A 21,724-nucleotide genomic window follows, 5' to 3' on the forward strand; every position below is an offset into this window, starting at 1 on the left:
TGTTGGCCTATCTTCAAAAGCTGACAACTCTTAAGACAAACATCCCTGGGAGGTCACCATCAGTGAAGCTGAGCGCTCCCACTGTCTGTCCTAGTTAGTCACCAATTTGCCACCAGCACATGGACACATTACCTGTCTTACCTGCATAGAACTCTGAATTTGCTTACTGTTTTCAATGTACCTATGCACCTCCAATTTTTTAGATCCAGTTTTTTCAGGGTCTAAGCTGCTTCATGCTAATTGTGTGATAGGTAGCCAGCCCTCTAGCCAATGCTGTGGATCAGGGTCACAACAAACCCAAATTCAGTCACTCTGACACCCAAAGAGCCACATCTCCTACTAGCATTTCACCAAGGGAGGCCACAGGCCATCAAACTTGCTAGCGTATCCACCTCTCCATCAGCAAGCTTCAAGCATAAACAAGGGACCTGGAATGTGGACAATGTTGGGAAGCTTCACTGACCATCTCTAACTTTGGCTGAGATTCCTCCACTAGCATGTCAAGATGAAAACAGGCACTGGATCTCAAGGATAAAATAATCTGTATACAATTGGACTCCTAATGAAATAAACAGGATGCTGGACCGTGTCATTGGAGGTGCCAAACCCCCACGTTGCATCTCATAAGCAATATTACAGATGAATGCATCTGATCTGAATTGGCCACTACTTGGTGCCTTGGAGAATGACAACTGGTTTCTGTTTAGAATAGATGCCCAGTGTTTGAAGGAATAACTGATACCTGCCAAACTCAATATGCTCAGAAACTTGCTTGGAAAGAGTCTAGAGAAATCAGTGTTGCAGGCTAATTATACGTTAGAGGAAGAAAATATTTCCTTTCAAATAACAACTGTCTTTAATTTTAGAGAGTTCTTTTCTCCTTGAGAATATAGATGTGTTAGAGGAGGACCACTTGTCATTAGTTACTGCCAGAGACACCAGCTATATCATATTTTACTTATTTTTGGCTGAACTAAAAATGGCACCTACCATTTTCATCTTCACTTAAAGCAAAACCTGCTGTACACTGTCGTCTGTTGTCTCTGCCATTCTGTGGCCCTTTCGTATCTTTTCATTCTTTAAAACAATAAATCTCTAATATCAATGGCTGTGTGTTCTGCAGGAACCTTTGCCAAATGAGTAGATGAAGTTTTTTCAGTTGTTCATTTTTCATTAAGGAAAACTACAACTGATTACTTCTAATATTTGAATATAAAAGGAGCACCCCTGGAAAAGGAATGGGAGCCTGAAAAGGGTAAATCAAGGTCTCTTGTCTCAGGAACACTTGTTGGGTAAGGGCCTGTAGGTTGACTGAAGACAATGTTATTATAAAAGTTAGATAGCACACCACACAAGAAATCTTTTGGTTGGTTCCTGTTGTCTTTACAATAGTTAGCATCCAGTGTTTGATTCAGAAGTGAATTAAGTCTGGAAATGGATGTTCCCATAGGCAAAGCAAAAGTATTCTTTTAAGAAAACACCGTGACTTTTAATAGGATACTTAAGGAACGGTCAGAACATTTTGGCTGATGTGCTTGATCAGAAGGACCGGACTTTTATGAATGGCCATTGTCATAATTTGGTACTGAAAAAGAATAAAGAAAGAGTAGCCCACAGTCCTTGCCAAGTGGAACATGACCGGGCACTCACAGCTAGATTAGGTATGCAGGGTGTCAAGAATACTAATCTGAGACAAAGTCACCCAGAGACCACGAAAAAGGGAGACAAAGCAAGGCAACTTCTTAATTTTGTCCAAGTACAGAAATAACAAAATCACAGATCCACTCATACGAAACATAGCACACTCAGGGCAACCATTTACAAGTTTATCTTCTCTACAATCTCTTCTCTAGCCAGATAAGATTTACTGAGACATCCATTTTTAGAATCGCTCCTGCTTTTTTCCTCTCTTCAATCTAGAACAAACCAGTTTTCCTTCAAATCCCCAATCCCCAAATCCTCAAAATCACACAATTATAATCAAATGCCCTAACAGGTTTTCTCTAATATCTTCTACCCTTCTACAAGAGACATTGTTCCTTATGGTAGGTTAACCCTCTTTGCAGTGAGTACTAAGTTAAATAATATCAACTTTATCATCAAAGGTGGGATTTATGATGTCTTTAAAGATATTAAAAATGTAATTATGTATTTTTCAGAGATAGATGCCAATTGCACAATTAAAACACTAATGATTTCCCAAGTCTTTCAAATTCAAATCGACAGTGATTTGCAGACACACAAGGATTTTGGGGATCTGACTTTGACTCTTTTTCACTTTGACACGCTTATAACTTATCAGGTTTATAACTCCTCTTTGTGATGGATTGAATGTTGGTTCTTCAAAAGATAATGCCCATGGAAATACACCAATGTAACCTTATTTGGAAAGAAGGATTTTGAAGATAGAATTAAGGATCTTAGATATCAGCCTAGATGATAGTTCCCAAATATCAATGACAAATGTCTTTGGAAGAAGAGAAGGAATAGGAAGGCAGGAGAAGCATATTATGGAGAAGGTGATATGACAAACAAGCAGTATGAGTTTCATGGCGAGCAGAAAGAAGTTAGCAGAGAGGCATAGATGGGACTCTCTCTCAAATTTCCAGAAGAGACCAACGCTGGTAACTCTTGGAGTTTTAAAATCTGACCTCCAGCAGTGTAAGAAAAAAATATATATATATATATTTTAAATCACCAAGTTTGTGAAGGTTCATGTTTTTTAAAAAAATACACCTCTTTCCTACCATGCAGAACCACTCATTTGCCCATGCCAGTCTCTCAGGGAAAGAGTATCTTTTAGTTCAAATTCCTATGGGTCTTTACAGTTCAGTTGCAAGCAGCTCACCCCTCCTGAGAAGCCTTCCTGGACCTCCAATCTGAATCCCAAGCCCGCCCTTGAGTTTCTATTGACTGACTTTTCCTCTACACAGGTTACTCTGCCGTAAGACCCTGATTCACCTGCTGGTCAAGCATCTAGGCTGTGATCGCTTTAAGAGAGGGTCATGCATTTGTTTCCTTAAAATTCATATACATACCACCTGGCACATAAAAAGGTGAACTCCATGAGTAAAAGTATAAAAAAAAAAAAAAAAAGATTTATCTTGTTCAGAGAGTTGCTTTGTATTTCTCTACCTTTAAAAATAAACTTTTAAATGTATTTTTGGTCCATTTAAGTATACAAAGACTATACTAAGAATTATAGCATATTAAGCAACCTCTATTATAATAAATGTAAGCAGTCTGGACAGACTGCTTACATTTATTATAATAGAGGTTGCTTAATATAATTCCTGGGGATTTCCCTCTCCTCCTCTTCTCACTAACCCCTGCTCACATCTATGACCTATTTTCAGGGTTTTTGTCCTTAAGGTAGAATTTTAGAAGAAAAGATGAACTCCCAGAAAACAGCAAGGCACTGAGAGTTATATAGAAGAATATTGGGATTTCAGGTGAGAATATGAGGGACCAGGGAACAGGCAGTAGAAGGGGTAGAGACTTTTGTATACACAGCCATAGAGAAAGGAGATACAGAAAACATATCTTGTTTCCTATAGGTGGGATTTTATTTTTATTTTTATAGGAAGGTACAACTTCACAGTGGTAAATTTCAAGGAACTCATAAATTCAGTATTATTTCTATTACTTTTTTCCCCCTCAGTTTGTTCTAGATACCAATATAAAACAAGGTGGAATCATAAGCAACACCACCACGGTGTTAAATGAAACCCAAATAGCACGGCTAAAACAAGATGAATGATACATGAATCAGAGAGAAAAATAAATAGTACCCACATCATGCTTTTAATAATATCTACTTACATAGACACTCTTATGTCCAAAAAGGATTTCCTGCAGTTTGTAAAACAAGCAAAGGAAGGCCTGGCAATAAATTCTGGCTTTGATCAAGAGAAGCTTGAAGAGTAGAGGGAAAGGCAGGGAGGGCAGCGGGGTGACCAGCGTGGATTCCAGGGCTAGACCTCTTAGCTCAGTACGCGTTTCTTTTTTTCTCTTTTTCTTTCTCTTTTTTTCTCTTTCTCTTTCTCTTTCTCTCTCTTTCTCTTTCTCTCTCTGCCTGTCTTTGTATTTATCTCTCTTCCTCTTTCTCTTTCTGTTCATCTGTCTCTATGTGTTACCTTCTCCCTTTCTTTGCCTCCCCTGTCTTTATCTCTGTCTCTCCATATCTCTCTCTGTCTCTGTCTCTGTCTCTCTCTCTCTCTCTCTCTCTCTCTCTCTCTCTCTCCCTCCCTCCCTCCCTCTCTCCATCCCTCCCTCCCTCCTTTTCAATACTAGGGATTGAATTTAGGACCTTCACTGTGAACAACATCTCCAGTCCTTTTTAATTTTGAAACAAGTTCTTGATAAACCACCAAACCGCCCAGGCTGATCTTAAATTTGAAGTTACTCTGTCTCAGCCCCCCAGAGTTGCTGAGATTACTTATGTACTATACCATGTCATCTATGCCACTGTTATTTTCTAGCTGGATGGTCATCGGTATGTTATTTAATCTTTCAGTGCCTCAGCTGTGTCCACTATAAAATGGGGCTATTATTTTCATAGGGATCATAGGCTTAAAATGAGTCTATCTAGAAAATAGGACCTAGAAAATATTGAATGTGAATTGATTTCCCATTGGTTCAAAAGCAAACTCTCTCCATCAGCTTACTGTGACTCCAAGATTTTCAGCGCCCTCCTGAAACAATCAAGTTTTTGCCATATGCTGTGATGTAGACATTGTTCTTATATAGTTGGATCTTCTGTGTTCTTTTTAATCCTCTTTCTTCATTTTACTCTCTCTCCCTTTCCATGTAGTCTGAATACACATCAGATCTCTAGGAAAGGTCATAAACAGGCAATTCATTTCCTTTCTCTGCTCTCTAAAATGTAACTCTTTAAGTAAACCCCTTTAGGAAAGAGGTCACAAAACTAAAACACACGATCCTCCCAGGGCATGTGTTTCAACACGAGGCAGTTGAGCTTCTGTGTATCTGGAGAGCATGGGAACACTGTATGCAGCAGATGACTGTGTTGTGTGTATTGCACACCATCCACAATTCCTCAGGGGTCTGGGGGCACCTCCATTTGCCTCAATTCTCAGCCTGAACACAGAGCAAGCCTGCTCCACTTGGCTACAAAGGTGCTCCAACTCAGCACCCTGGATCTGCGCTAGTACATGTCTGTGGTATCCAGCACAGACAACAGATCTGGTCTTACATCTTTGGTTTCACCGCTCTTTAATTTCCTTTCCATGAGCTTCAGTTTTCTGATTGATACCTTTTACAATGATTGCTTTGAAGATTAAAGATGATAAAGTATGTGGAGAGCCTGGTATACTTAATGTGCTCATTGTCTGAAAAGTATTAATACAACTTGCCCCCCCCCCCAAAAAAAAAGTACAATGGTTACTACTGTAGGTTTGAAACAAATATTCCTAATAGATCCCAACAGCAACGAGGGGGAGAAGGAAAAAAAAAATCTGAAAATAGGAGAAGAAAAGTTTCCCCTCAAGGACTAAGTATCATGCACCAATCACGCTTTTACTCTGGAGGCTTCAGTAATGAATTTTTATTTTAATTGATGTTGCGAGTGATCCATGCTTCGCACTCACATCGTACTTGTTCTCTTGGTGATGACGTGCAGGAAAAAAGCTTTTAAATCAGCCAGCGAGGGTAATGAACTCCAATTTTCCTTCAACAAGGGCAAAATTACAAACACACTCTTCACTTCCAGACAATTAATTAATTTGTTTACACAATTTCTTTGTTTTGTTTTATTTCATAATTCTTTCCTCTCCACTTGTGTAGTCTCAAGGATTTATTAACTTTCTCAGGTGTTCCTTTAGGGAAACAAGCAGAGTAAAATTTAAGGGACATTCTCAGCTTTAATGAATGTCAGATCAGGAGATGGAAGAATAAAATAGATCTCAGAATCAACTGTACACGATGATTTTGACAGTTTTCACAGATATGTATTATATGCTTCCTTTAAATGTAAGACTGCCTGTCACAGTAAACTTCAAATGTCAACGTCTACAAAGGGTTTGGAGCTCCTGCCAACGTTTCCAGCCATAGGCAGACTTGCAGTGTGGTATCTGTTCAGCAGTTTGGATATACCCTATAGGATGCCAGCTATTTTATCTTTCTTGTGTTCTGGGACATTTCTGGATTCACTCTCATGCAAATTGTATTTTTACCCAAATGATCATTGCCACATTTCTATTATACATTCATATCTGGTTTTTCAACTGCTAACAAGCCAGTCTTGGGAAAGAAAATTTTTACATGGTTTATTCTTTACTTCATATATATATATATATATATATATATTTTTTTTTTTTTTTAACATTGCCTATATTTGATTGATTTGGGACCCTCCCATAAGTTGCTGTATTTAAACTCTGACCAGAATTCACAAAGATTCCTCCAGGACAAAAACAAGTGCAAAGCTCTAATCTCTGTGTCACTCAAAAGAGTTCGGAGTTTGGAGAGTCTGGGTTTTAACACTCATACGCTTTCAATTTTTTTTCTTATTTATTTACAAATCCAGTGCTTCCTCTGTATCAGATCTTATGATGAACACTTCAGGTACAAAATCCATGTTAATGCATTAGTTTAATAGGATAAGCAATGTTAGAGCCCCATGCCCAAAAATTCTCTTTACAATGCAGCAGCCAGAGTTAGCTCGTTATTTAGACACACCATCCTTTGAACCACACACATCATGTCCTGGCTTTGCCAAAAACTGGGCGAAAGACTCAAGTGTGTCAGCAGATGTCAATGGGCAGATGGGCAGAGAGGAGACTTGAGGAATCAGTAGTGTTCTCTTTGAATAAATCAGTGCTCATCCACAAGATTCAGAGTTTTCATCTGTAGCATGATTCAATTGACAACTATAGTAGAGTGATCTCCAAGCTCTCCTCCAGCTCCAAAATAACTTATTCTCTGATACTTTACAATTTTCTCTGCAGAAAGGGAAGAGAATAGGAAGAACCTAAGAGTCTCCTTTTCCAGACTTTCTAAATTCAATGTAAGGAGCACCTTTGCAAATTAGGTAGATGCATTTGATCTTAATGACCAAAAACAAAGCATTATATAAGCTAAGGTTTTTTTTTTTTTTTTTTTTTTTTTACTTAAGGTCTTTCCATAACTATTTCTAATGAGAATTGATTCTGATTATCTCCCCACTCTTTTGTCTCTTTAAATATGTATAGTAATTTTGCATCACAAAATGGGCATGTTATTTTAATACTTGCAACTATTATTGATATTCAACAAACTGACGGGGAGCAAAGGGGTATATGTGTTTTTGAATCTCACCAAAATGACTTATGTACCAATAAAAATGAGTATAATACTGGGTTTTCTGGAGAATTTTTAGTATTTTTTCAAATACTAAAAATTTTTCACGTGAATGTGGGATCAACTTTTCAATGCAAGATGTAGTGATACAGTTGTGATGCATTTCATGAGATAATAGCATAACTTTTACTAACGAAAAGGAGATCTGAGCTTAACAAATGAAACTCCTCAAACTCAAATCGCATCTCTTCTGAACAGTTGGTTGTAGTCCGAGAGTTATTTCCCTTGAAATCATTTTTGGCACTAGGGTAGAGGATGGTTCTGTACTGAATGAAAGAAAAATATCAAGCTGAGAACTTCCACCATCAGATTGTCAGAAGAAGTAGCACAGTGCAGTGTTAAAAGCCTAATTTCCACCATTAGCTAAGCAATTCAAACCTCTTAAGCAACATGGCTCTAAGTTTTTCCATTGCAAAATAGGTATAACAAAAATGTCTAACCCATAAATGTTTAGAAATAAATAAATAAGCAAATATAGATAAACGAGGTTTATAACTTGTAGTAGACACTGGATAAGTAAAAGGAGTTGTAATTTAGTTTCTCATTATGAATAGACAAATGTTTATGTCATTGAGAAATCCCATACGTTAGTAGCGTTCAGTTGCAAATTTTCAGTTTTCTCTTTTCATCAGAAGAGTTCAGTAACAGAATTTGAGCTTTGATTTGGGAAGATTTGGAGGGTTGCTAGGCAACCTTTTTCCTAATGGCAAAGATATTGAGATACACAGAAGTGTCTCAAATCATATTTATTAATTTAACAAACATTTTACTTGCTAGCTGTACCAATGATTTTAACAGTTCCTTCTCAATTTATAAGAAAATAACACACCTAGGTGAAGAGTTTAGGGGAGCAGGAAGGAACAAGTAAAAGTGTAGGAGTATAAAGCAATCAGATTGATGGTAATTCCTAGACCCTGGTGTTTCTCCACCTTTTTCACATCGTGAAGCACGTCATTGCCTCACGGCACTCAGGGTAAGGAGGTAAGCCTGCTTATGACTGATGTCTTGCCTGGAAGTCCTGTCCTTCTACCCAGTAAACCAGATAAACTGATATCTCAGCACACTGAACAAGTCACACTGACATGAAAGGAAAGGTCAAAAAGTTCTAGCTTTAGAGCATCATGAAGGTCAAGGAATATAATACAGGTGTTAGGACAAAAACGAAAAGAAACAGGAGCACAGTCTCAACAGCACGAGTTTATCTTAAATCTGAGAGCAAGCTTTCTTGCATAAAGACCAGATCAGCTAACCCACCCAGACCATGGGGTCTTAACAGTGTCATGAGCACAAAAAAAAAAAAAAAAAAAAAAAAAGTGATACAGGGGAATGAAACTCCCAACTTACTATATGTCTGGTGCAAGTCTGTGTTTTCTAAAATCAAAAAAAAGTAATTTTAGAAACAAGGGAGGTTAAGAGCATAAGATATTTATTGAGAGAAAGAGAGCTTCTGTCTGAGAGAAAGAAGGGATCTGAGTGGGTTGCGAAAGACTCCTTTTCTAGAGACTTTTACAGAGTAAAATCATGGGGTGAGACAGGTTCAAAGTGGGGAAAACTGGGAATTTACAAGGCAGATGGGCATAAGGTGGAACAGAACTATGGTTAACCAATAAGATTAATTGTTCATGTAAAACTGATTAAATCAGTGGCAAATGGGGAAGCCAGTCACATAGAAAGTGGGCATTCTTACTGAATAGTGACTCTTCTCCTAGAGGGTTGGGATGGTGACTCCTGGCTTTCTCAGGGTGATAGAGAGCTATTTAGAATATCAGTCCTTAGGATATGGGGGCATTTGTTTGATCTTTGTCTTGAGGCCTGGCCCACAGCAGGAGGTGTCTGTCTCTCCCATAGTTGCAAAGCCTCTGGGTTTTAGCCCTGGCTCCTACTAGGGCCTAGCCCTGTCTCACTGCCTATAATATTTTTCACTAACTCAGCTGCCTATAACAAAAGGAGTGGCTGTGGAAGGGGAAAGTCACATGGGAAGTTGGGGGTGGGAGCCGACACTTCAATACAAAGAAACTATAGTTATCCACCCTGGAATGGGCTGGAGGGCATACAATGAGTTGGACGTTTTTTGTCAAGAGCAAAGCTGAACAATGAATTGGAAATTATAGGATGGAGCTGTGTTTACTGGTCCTTATGGACCCATCACAATGTATCTGCAGTGAGTGTAAAAGCACAGCAGAGAGAAGGGATTCTCTACTCAGGCCAGGATGACAGAGCAGAGAATCCCTCAATAGGGATGGAAGAGGGCGAGAACTTCAATATTTTTCATTTATCTGTATACTAGTGTGGTTGTTTTGTAACTTACGGTTTAGTTTCTTGAATATTAACATTAATGACTTGTTCACCTGGTCAATTTTAAATATCTGCATTTTACACTCACAAGGTAGGTATTTCTTGCTCATGTAAATGTTAATTTGGGAGGTGAACGCCCTGTTTCTCCATCTTTTTAAAGGTCCTCTAGAATACAAAACCTCCAAAGCACAAAGGAGAGATGCCACAGAAAGAGAGAGATAAGGATGAGGGCTGGAGATGACTCCTTATACTGCCTCAGGCCAGAAGTGACATATTTCCTTCTCGGTCATAGATCATTGATCAGAATTTGCTTCTAATCTAACATCAGGGAGGCTGGAGGAGTGCAGAGGGACACATGATAACTGATGAGCACAATTTCCATTGCATTTAATCAAAGTGCTTATATTACTAGGTTGTGTCTTAGAAACTTCTGTTCTACTCTTAGCAAATTATATCTCAAGCCACTTATGGAACCAACCAGGGTACACTAAGTATCAACTATTATAAGGCAAATATATCTAATTATTCTCGAAAAAGGCATTAGCCAAGATATCATGGAATGAACCCATCTCTAGGCTAGAATGACATCATTGTTGGTTTTCTGGATCATATTAAAGATCATGGCCAAGACATACACGATCTTAACATTTTCTCAATCCTGCATTCATATTGCTTTGCCTCTGACCTTATTGGTGTTTGCCAAACCCCAATGTAACATTTCGCTGTGAAATGTCATCAATATTTTGCTATCCCCTAAGTATGTGTTTATGTATAAAATTAGCATACTCTAAAAATCTCATAACATTGCTGCTACTCACCTTATATTTCCTTGGATAGTGTGACACACAGTAATGCTCTGTAATGAACCAGTCTATGTCAGTATCCTACCCTTCCTTCCTTAAGCTGAAAAACTAATTTTTCAAAGAGAATTTGGATAAAAATAATCAGATGTTATAACTGAGGTCCAAATTCAAGGCTCCATGTCCTTGACTGAACAAAATGCTCCCTGAGGATCAAATATCTAGTCTTCTTAGAGATCACAAGAGGCTGTCATACCCTTAGCTTTACACAAAGTTCAAAAATTAGGGTATGACCATGAAATTAGCTGAACCAAAGCAATGGGACTTTACCACTTCAAAGAAGATTGAGAAGGAGGATGAGTACAGCTAATTAAACTGTGTGTTTAAATACAATTGCAATAAATGAGACTGGAGGGTGGAATCCTTATCTATATACTTTCTGAATGCAAATATTAGAAGTGTAACATTTCTACTGGGAGATAAGAGGAAATGGGGCTTAGAGATAGAAAACATTAATGAAGATGGTTTCGCATGGTTCAGTGAGATAGACAGACTTGTCACATATTTTCCAGGGGCAGCTCCGCATAGTCTCTGTTTTTCATCAATTTCAAAAAGATAAGGGAGTGGGGAAACAGAATGATGATAAAGAAGTGGTAATGCTCTACCTGTCAGTCCCAATTTTCCCTTCTAAGTGTGTCGTGGCCCAGGATTATTTTACTCCCAGAAGAAAGCTGCTGATTCTGTACCAGGTGACAATTCCATTTCCTCTTCCTGGGTTTTATTCTAGCTCTGCTTGCCTTATTTATTTTCATGTATCAAAGTTACAATTTTGACTTCAATCAAAGGAAAAGGAAAGAAAGCCACACATTCACACTCAAATACAGAGAGCAGAGCAAAGAAGCAGAGACAGTGAGTCGCCTTTGCGCCAAGGAGAAGGCGTGAGAAGAACATGCCATCTGTATGTGCCCAGGAACCTCTGAAACATCTCTCCAGGCTCGGCTCTGGGGTACACCCCCGGCCAGGAGGCAGCAATACAGCTTTTTAAATTTCGATGGAAATCAAAAGAATTTCGTGATTTTTTTTTTAAATTGATGGTTCCATTTTTATTCTTGGTATCGATCTAAATCCACTTTTGTGCATCTAGCTGTGTGAAAGCCACTGCTTTGCCTACAGCATCTCTTGGTAACCACACTAAAGCTCTCTGGCTCAAGTGATGGTGGGCAAACATGGGTTTTCTAATATGTAAATGTTTCTGTTCAGACCTAGAGATGTTCATAAAACAAAGTTAAGGGCCTTCTAAACATATTTTTAAAAGATATATTTGAGTATTTAATGATACTTCCTCTGTGTACCTCCAACCTAGACTCCAAAGAAACAAAACAAAACAAAAAGAACAACAAAAACAAAAAACAGGAAACTATCATTTCAAGGCAGAACAGAATGCTGTGGAGCAAACAGAAGTAATTAAAAGCCAAACAAATAATTATTTGGAGCTCTGTTTGTTGAAATGATGAAAATGAAAAAGTATGCCTTTGCTTAGCATGATTCTGTAGACTGAAAAATTAGCTTCTCTTTTGTTTGATTTGACTAAGCAGGTAAAGCAATGAAACACACACACCACGTGTGCATGCACACAAATTCTCTCTATAAGCCTCACTCTACACCTTTCCCTGCAATTATTCAGGAACAAAATTTCAGAGGGATCATTTTTCTAGTATAGTCTAAGTGACCTTATATTTCTCGGTTTGTTTGTTTTTTTAAATTTTAAGAGTAGTTTCCCTGCCTTGTTCCTGGTGGAAAATCGCTGTGTCAGGTAGGATGTATATTTTAATATTCAGTTAACTTCATGACCTTACCGTGTTCCTTCAGGAGTGTGTGTGTGTGTGTGTGTGCGCGTGCGTGCGTCGGGGGGTGTTTTTCTGAATAAGTGCTGTATTGGCCATCTGGCACGTGTGTCCCCATTCTCACCTTCCGGGGACAGGACTGAGACACAGCAGCTCCTTTATCAGGATGTAACAGCTAAGGAGATGTGAAGCCTGGATGGAAACCAAGGTCTGTATGACACCAAATCACACTTTCCTCCCAGCATGCCTCACTTACTCTTTGGTGAGGGAGCCTATATATCACATGTTAAGGTAAATAATAACAATAAAAGTGTATTCATTTTTTTCCCACAACACAAATGAATACTATATTTAGGAAGCTTTTGCTAAAGCATTTTCTAGTCTTACTACAAATTATAAGTACTGCAGTTTCACTGTACCAAGCATAGGAAATGTTGTTTAAAAAACATGGGAATCAAAATACTCAACTGTTCACAGTTAAGCATCTATCTATATATGATTCATTATATTCTCAATGCAGACATGCTGAGAGGTTACTAAATGGAATCTTTTATAACTTGCTCTACATTTATCCTTTATTTTATGAACATCTGTCAGTGTAACTGAACATTAGCCTATTAAAGTCTTCTATTATGTTATAGTGAAGTATATGATATGTATTTATAGTCGTAGGAAGTTTAATCTTACCTCTTTGTACCTCTCTCTCAGTGATATAACAATAGTAACAACCACTAAAAGTTCAGCTTGATGGATAGCTCTGCTACCCACTTGAGTATAATTTAATCATTCTGATAGTATTGAGAATTTATCTTCTTTTTCAAGTAAGAATGTTCATAAGAAACTATAATAAGCTTCCCTGAAAATAAATCTTCACCTATTTTCATGATTTGTCCTATAAGGTAAGTGCCTTAAAATAGAATTGTTTAGTTAAATTCACAAATACCTTAAAAGCTTTCAATATGCTTTTCTGAGATTCTTATTAAGGAGACTACAGCAATTTCTAACCCCATCAACTACATATAGAAATGAGTGTTTCCCTGGCTTGTTGCTAGTTATTTTAAAAGGGTTTAAAAACAACTATGATTCTCTTTTTCCTTCCTCCTCTTGTTGCTAATATTCTGATATTAATTTTTTTTCTAAGATAAGAAGGGGGAGAAGAAACTTCTTTTTAATTTCAGTTAGTAATAAAATCATTTGATTTCTCTACACAGTTGTTCTAGATTTTTCTCTATAGAGTCTCTCCTGCCACCACCCCCAGTCAGTATTATTTAAATTCTAAAGCTGTTATTCTCATTACTACTTGTTAGATAATAAACTGTACTGCTGCTACATTTTGAGTAATCTTGCCCTCCAAAATTCACCTTGAAATGTAATCATCATGGGAGCTGGGACCATTGAGATGTTTTCATGTTCTGGAGGCTCTGCTCACGGATGGGTTTACACTATTATTTAGGAGAGGATTACTTATTGCTGGAGTGAGCTCCACCCTCTGGCTCATGTTCATTTTATCTTGGCTCTTGTACCATGTGATAAATTCTGCCATATTATAATGTGGAGCAAAAGCCCTTCACCAGATGTCAGCATCTTAATATTGGACTTCTCAGCCTCCAGAACTACAAGCCAGCTATTTCTGTTCAGCTTTTTAAATTAACCAGTCTGTGGCCTTCTGTTATAGCTGCACACAGTAAGACAACTGCCTTGTAGAACCTCTAGTTCTTTGCTTTGTTTTGCTGCTTTATCTGTTTCTAAATTTTGACGCTTAATTTTCTCACATATAGGCTTTTCTTTTGTATTTTGTATTCTAAACACCTAGTACATAGAGTACAATGACTTACATTAAAAATTCTGTCAGCATCTATGAGTTTTATCTTTCATAGAATTCTTAGCTATATACTGTTATATGTGCCTATTTCCTTGTTTATCCTTTCTCTCATTAGAGTCTAATGTGGGCAGCTGGTCTATGCTTGTGCAAAACCATGCGTCTAGCTATAGATCTGGTAAAAAGTAGATACTTAATAAATCTTTGATGTAACTTAAACTGATACATTTACCATGGAAAAGTTATATTCCTCCTCAGATCTAATGAACAAGCATCTTCCACTCATATTAGGTCAATGCTAACATTTTATAAAATAAGAGATTTTTTTCAACATCAACAGGGGTAACAGACTCCGAGGGCTAAAAGGTATGCTTTTACTATACTTTTCTTTTTCTTTTTTCTGTGAGAGAGAAATAACTTGGACTTATGGATATGTGAGCCAACCCTAGACCAGAGAAACCTCAGCAAATGATTTCCTTTATCATAGAATACAGCCCTTCTGCCCCTCCTCAACCAATTCATGATATATTTAACTTAACTACATTAATTTTGCAGTGCTTAGAATCTTCTTTTGAGCAACCTGATTACTCAGAAAGGTAGAAAGCTTTAAATCAGTCTGCCTTATTTCCTGTTCAAAAGGAGAATAATATAACCCTATAATCTGTCAACCTAGCAACTTTTGCTTGCATTACATTGACCTAAAACTTTTGTAATAATGTATACAGTGAGAAATATAAGGCACAATATTAATGAGAACCTAACATTCAACCGTCTTCCGTCTTCTTCACAAATCAAGTACAACGCTAAATGAAAAATGAGCATCAAGAACTTTAACCAGACCACTTAAAAGCTAGTTGGAAAGATCCTTTCAGTGATATGCAGAAGGTATATTTTAGATGATGGATTCATTTGTGGGAATGCTTGTGGCCGCATTTATTTTATGAATGCCAACATTAATAGCTTGGCAACTAAGGGAAAAATAAGTTTCATGAGTGTTCACTTTCAGGAAGAATAAAGTGGAACTCATTACAAATGTGCCAGTCACAGAAAATTCTGATCATGAGTTGGAGATTTGTACCCTACCCTCATGCGGGTAAGAAATAAGAAATGGCACTTTTTACATCAAAAGCAGCACCAATACCTGAACATATGTGTAAAAAGGAGAATATATGTTAAATGTTCTTTTAGAAATTGCTGGTAACTTTAATAATGATATCTAGCAAGACTGGTCATGATGGGCCCTATTTTGACAATATTCTCATATAATTATTTTTGCTCATTAAGTCATGACTTCACATTTAGCTTTGATTATTTTATCACCAGTCAACATATTCTTGACCCAAAACTGTTTAAGATACTAGGGAAATATATGACAAAATTTAGGATGAAACTTCCTTGCCTGAAAGAATTTATTGCCTACTTAGAGAAATGAAGTCCTTTCAGGCAATGTTTGATACACTGAAAATCTGATTGTTAGTACAAGAAGATTGTGTAGTTCTGGAGGAATGACCTTCAGACCCACTGATTTTTCTTAGAAATTTATGGGATGAGAATCAAATGAGGCTTTCCAATTTCTCCTTTCAATGCAAACTGTCAAGATCCATTGGAAATGTCACCCATTGTTTTGTCCTTAGATCTCTGACTTTTAAGAGTAAAAATTAAACCTTTAAACTTTTTATCAAGTCTATTAATACATTTTAAATATACATCATTACTTTTATCATACAGAATTTATACCTGTACATGACTTATCTCTTTTTTTCCCATTCCTTCACTCTCCCTTCAACCTTTTTTCCTCTCCTTATTTACAAAAGCTTTGCTTCCATTTTTCTTTCTTTTCTCATTTTTTTCCTCACCTTTTCTTCCTTTCCTCTTTCCCCTTTACAATTGAGCATTTCCTTCCTGTTTCATAATATTTAGTATATATTCTGGTTCTTATTTACATGTTTGGTTATTTACACATGTGTGTTTTGATTTCACTTCAGAGTATGGCTTCAAAATGCATTCATTTACCTATAAATGTCTCAAGTTTATCTTTCCTTATGGCTGATTACTACTCCATTATATATAAGAAAGCACATCTTTATCCATTCATTAGTTGATGGGCCTTTGGGCTGTTTCCAAGACATAGCTATTATAAACCATGCTGCTATAAACATGAGTATTTATACATTGCTATGGTCTGATGTTTTTCATTCTTTTGGGAAGATACCAAGAAGCAGACTAACTGGGTCAAATGAAGTCTTTAGTTTTAGTTTTTTGAGGAGTCCCCATACTGAACTTTTTGATGAAAGCAGTTGGCAAATGTAGGGCAAAGGATTTGATACTCACCTGCAAGATAATTTTGGCAAGGACGTTCTCATTATGAGTTATTTAGATTTGTTACTACTCAGCACTGTCTTCCTATCCAATCTCAGAATCAGTAATGCCAGATGAAATAGAAGTCCCCACAGCAATAGGCAACTTTTGGAACTTGAGGGGACATTGGCAAAATGTAGTATTGCATTTAAAGAGCACCACTACATGCTAGAAGATTCTTTCACTTGACAGAAAGATGGAAGAAAAGAATAGTGAGATCCCCATGCCAGGGAAATCATGCAATCTGACTATCAGCCCGCTCTGGGTCTAGAGCTGGCTTTTGTGAAACTTCAGACTTATTTAGCTTTTATAAGCTCCTAAATTCTAACATTTTTCTCCTTTCTTATCTGTGCCTGATTAAATCATTAAGCAAATGTTTGGGCTTTGAATTCCAGAAAATCTATATCGATTTTTAAAATGGTAAATGGCAGCAGGCCTATGCATTGCTGTATCAGTTGGCCATCCTAGAAAATCCAGAATAGTAAGTACCATTTTTTGTGTAACACAAATGGAAGCAAGTCTTCTACTTACTTATTCAATAATTGGAACAGATTTTTTTTTTTTCCCCAGAGAATTGCCTTGTTTGATAGCTTGGTAGACCCAATCAATTAACATCCTCCAAAACAAACCTTGGCTTATCTGTTTTATATGCAAACATGGGAAGAGGCAAGCTGAGACTCTATGAAACCTTTGCTCCTTTAGGTAACAGCTATTAACATGAGAATGAAAAAAAATCTTTTGACTCAGACTGCACCATATTTTTATTTTGTACTCAATGAGAAATAACTGCATTTGGAGTAATAAGAACCGTGTCATTACCTGAAAATTGCATTACGAGGATGACGAGAGATCAGCAAAAATAATACCTTAATTTCAGAGTTTAACTCATGTTGGCCCAGTAATTTCTCATACATCGAACAAGTTTAAATTCTCATCTTCCACTGGAAATCCTACAATCCAATATTTTTTACAAGTGGTCTATATGCTGTTAAGCTATAGCAAAAGCAACCCAGTTTTTTTTAAAAAAGGAAAATACTGATAAAAAGAGTGGGATAGTTATCTGATAGCCACTGATTTGGGAATAGAATAGAAATTTGCCCATAAGGACATTTTTAACATATATTTGGTTCGGGATGAAAGAGTAATGAATAGAATTTGACACTATAGTTTTATTTTTTATATTTGATAAATAGAATGTGCTAATTATAACTAGCTAATTTCAGCAGCTCTAGCCTCAGTGATTTACAGTAGGTCTCCAAGAAATAACTTGAAACTATTCTCCACGGAACATCTGGGGAGAAAATGTTTTAGAACTCACATGAATACCAACTAGATTTCTAGAAGTTGAGGGCCTTGGAAGAAAGATTTTCCCAAATTACAGGGCTATAGAGATATACCCTCCCAAAATGCAATGCATTTATTTTCTTTTTGAAAAGAATCATTACCTTCTTTATGTTTCAAAATGACTAAGATATCCTTAGGTTTTGTTGTTTTCTTTTGGAAGATATTTAGAAATAGAAGCTTTGCATAAAAGGAAGTCCATTGTTGTCATATGGATTTGCTTACTTTCCTAAACAAAACCCAGGGGGCTGTTAGGGAGACTGGCAGGGCTCTGAAGGCAGCCACCAGTATGAATGGCTTGTGAAGGGTGGAACTTTAGGCCTATATCAGAACAGCAGAGCCCAGGACTCCCAGGTTGTATGGAAGTGGAAATTCAGGGACCCTATAAAGTGCTTGTGTAGCAGGCTCAAGACTTGGATTCAGTCTGTAGCACTAAATAAATAAATAGATAAATGTCAAACAACTACCACAAATCTTTCTTTAAAATAGACAATGACAATGGGCTGTCTTTCGCTGGCATTTTTGCATCATGATATTCATCAACTAGAAAAAATCCTGACTCCTTTGTATGTCAAATGCTCATACTGACCACTGCTTTGTTATTATTAACTTGAACAGACTGACCCTTTCCCCTCTATGTTATTGTCATTTTAGATAACAACCTGTTTTACAAAAGCTGTACGATTTTTCATCTCCATTGCTTTTGTCTGAAATAATTTGCTCTGTCTATATTTTCCTAGCAACCATCTTTGAAGATGGAATAAAATAAGGACTTCGAAGAAAAATTCTCTGATATACTGGGTCTGTAGTAGGCTGGTTTTGAAACGATATTCACAATAAAAAGAAAGTGTGATACAACAGGTTTTTTTTGTTTTTGTTTTTTTGTTTTTTTTGTTTTTTTTTTACCTAGCCAAACTATACATAATGATAAAGCCAATTAAAACATATTATTTCACATTCAAAAACAGGGAGGCTATTTAAGAAAATACTAGGAAGTGACAAGTCAACTAAGAAATGATGGTAAAAACTATCACAACTTAGAGATTAGAGATAAACTAGAAAGCAACTAATTTAGAAAGTTTGAAAGTAAAAGACTGGACCAACCTCTGCCAAGAGATGAATACAAAAGTAAATCTATGATATGGGAATCTTAAAGTCAGAGAAAGCACTCTTCATACAGTTTGTTTTAACAGGATAAAAGATAGTGGGCATAGAGATAGAAGCCCAAAATCCCAGCTACTCTAAAAAGTTAAAGCAGAAGAATCACAAGTTCAAGTCCCAATTAGTCAATTTAGTAAAACTCTGCATCAAAATTAAAAACAAAACAAAGCCAAAAAATAAAACAAAACAAAACAAAACAAAAACCCACTAGTATGTAACTCAGTGGTCCGTCCTCTACCTAGCATGCAGGAGGCTCTGGGTTCAATTCCTTGTACCAGATAAACAAAAGAAATAAACAACAAAATGAAAAGAAACTCATACTGTAAAACAAAGCAGATATTCAACTCAAAATGAAAAGTGCAGATTTATAACCATTTATGAACCAAAATACATACTGATTATATTCAGAAAATATAAGATTCAGTAGTTATCTGAATTGCCAGCAACAAGCCACAAGTACCACAGTTTGTACCACTCTTGTAAACTTACATATTTATAAAAGGAAGGAATCTAAATTCAATGTTGACAGAGCATGTCAAAATATATTTAAGAGAAGCGCAAAAACTTAATACACAAATGTAAAAACATTTTAATTTTACTAAATGCACAACTGTAATATCAGTGCTCTGATCCTTGTCCTCACTGTGCACTGATTAATTACGGAAATCATCCCTCAGGTCAACCACATAACAGTCCACCCTGACTTTCTCCCCGTCTTTCCTTTCTTCCTTAAATGAATCCTGCACAAGTGTCCTTCTTTTGCCTATTATCTCTACTGCAACAATCAAAAAACCACAGAAGCTTCAGGTCAGGGTTTTATTTCCCTGAGTCTGTCTGAAGCTGGGGAATCTTGGTTAAGGCAGGCTCTCTGGGCTTTCCTGGAGTTTAAACTGGACACTGATTCCAAGTAATCTCTTTTCTTTTGTGCCACACCAAAGGGGTAAACTGGGATACTCTCTGAAACTGTCAGTATTTCATTCTCTACAAGAACAAACTCAAAATTATTAAAAAGTGAAGAAAAATACAAAAATGCTAAAAGAAACTGGAACAATTAGTTTAAAGTTATAGAATGTGAAAGGCCTTTTTACCAGTTGTCAAAATACAGATAAAAGTTTGAGGATTTCAATCTTATGAAAATTGAAAATTGAGAGGCTAAAGCTATAAGAAAAATTACAAAGCAGACCAAAAAAATGGGGGAGGAAGTGGAGATTTGCAGCCAATATCTTAGAGTTACTCTTTCTCTCTTTCTAGTGCAAATCAAGTAAAATATGAAATCAGCAAACCAGTACAAAAGAGCACAAAATATATGTCACAATTCACAGAGATTTACAAATAGCTCTCAAATGCAAATGTTCACAACTTGACATACAATAAGAAAAAAAAAAAAGGTAAAACTGCTGAAATGAAAATTTCCTATACCAGATTGACAAATTTCTAGGAATTTCAGTGGTAAGATGCATGAAAGCACTTCTGTTCACTGAGGGTAAGGTATAAATTTGCATATTATTTATCAAGGGCAGTTTGGCAGTACTAAGATTACAAATGCATATGATTTCTCACCTAGTAAATCTACTTCTGAGCATATATCCTACACACATTTTCAAATGTTCATAAGAAAAGAAATATATGAATTTAACTGCATTTTCTTTATAATAGTAAGTAGTAAAAGAATGGTAAAATATAGTATGTTTGTGAAGGGACATATGCAAAAAAGGTGAGGATGCCCTCTGAGTTCTGATATGGAAGATAGATGAGATACATTAAAAGAAAAACACAAGATGCAGAATTATATGTAGAATATGCTACTCTTTGTTTAAAAGGAGACTGTGACATCCTTGTCAGCTTCAATGATGCAGGAACCTCCTAGAAGATTAGTATAGCATTCTTTTTTTTTCTTTCTTTCTTTCTTTCTTTTTTTTTTTTTTTTTTTTTTTTTCTCTTTTTCCTTTTTATCAGTACCGGGGATCGAACTCACGACTGCCTGCTAAGCACTGAGCTAAATCCCCAGCCCCTAGGATAGCATTCTTTTGAACATGTCCTTTTGGGCCACAGAAGTGTGACCTTGAGGTCTACATCTGGTCTCTGGTCCTTTTTCCTCTGACGTTGTTTCCCTTTTCTGCTTCCTGGCCACCCTGAACTAAGCAGTTTTGCTCTTCTAGGTTCTTCTACCAAAATGTTTCTACCTTGGAGCCTGCTAACCATGGACTAATCCTTTAAAACTGTGAGCCAAAATCAAACCTCTCTTCCTTTAAATTGTGGGTGCCAAATATTGTGTCTTCAATACACAAAGCTGAGGAACACAGGCCCACAGTGAGACTACAGGTTCATATTTATCTGTACATGTATTTGAAAACTCTGGAAGTATAAAAACTCCAATAAACAGTTGATTTCTTGCACAGATGGAAAATATAGATGGGAGGGAGTACTATTGCTATTTTTTCCTTTGCAACTATATTATTATCTATTCAAAAGCCAAATGGAATCTGACAACTAGAAATCTTCTACCTTATTCCCTAGGAGAAAGAACTGTAAGAATGTAACATTTCCCCAAGGTGAAACACATCTGTGTACTGGTCTCTCACTCCTTGTTGTTCTCTGAACATGCCTGTTAGTTCAGCAGGGGGTGGAGATTAGATTTTAAAATCACATTTGCTGAGTCTCTTATGACTGGAGTCCACTGTCTGCTTTTGATCTGCCCTGGGCAGCGATTGAGGTCTCTGGAAAACAGGCAGCATTAAGTGGCTACA

The 21,724-nt window shown here is 36.8% G+C and overlaps 1 protein-coding gene across 50 annotated transcripts in view; it reads right to left on the reverse strand.

Moving 5' to 3' along the window:
* Positions 1-21,724, reverse strand: part of Nrxn3 (neurexin 3) — a 1,541,537-nt gene that overhangs the window by 276,755 nt on the left and 1,243,058 nt on the right. The window lies entirely within an intron of this gene.

This window comes from Cavia porcellus, unplaced genomic scaffold (assembly GCF_034190915.1).
Source record: "Cavia porcellus strain 051 isolate PalLab524CR breed Dunkin Hartley unplaced genomic scaffold, mCavPor4.1 scaffold_31, whole genome shotgun sequence".
Lineage (NCBI taxonomy): Eukaryota > Metazoa > Chordata > Mammalia > Rodentia > Caviidae > Cavia > Cavia porcellus.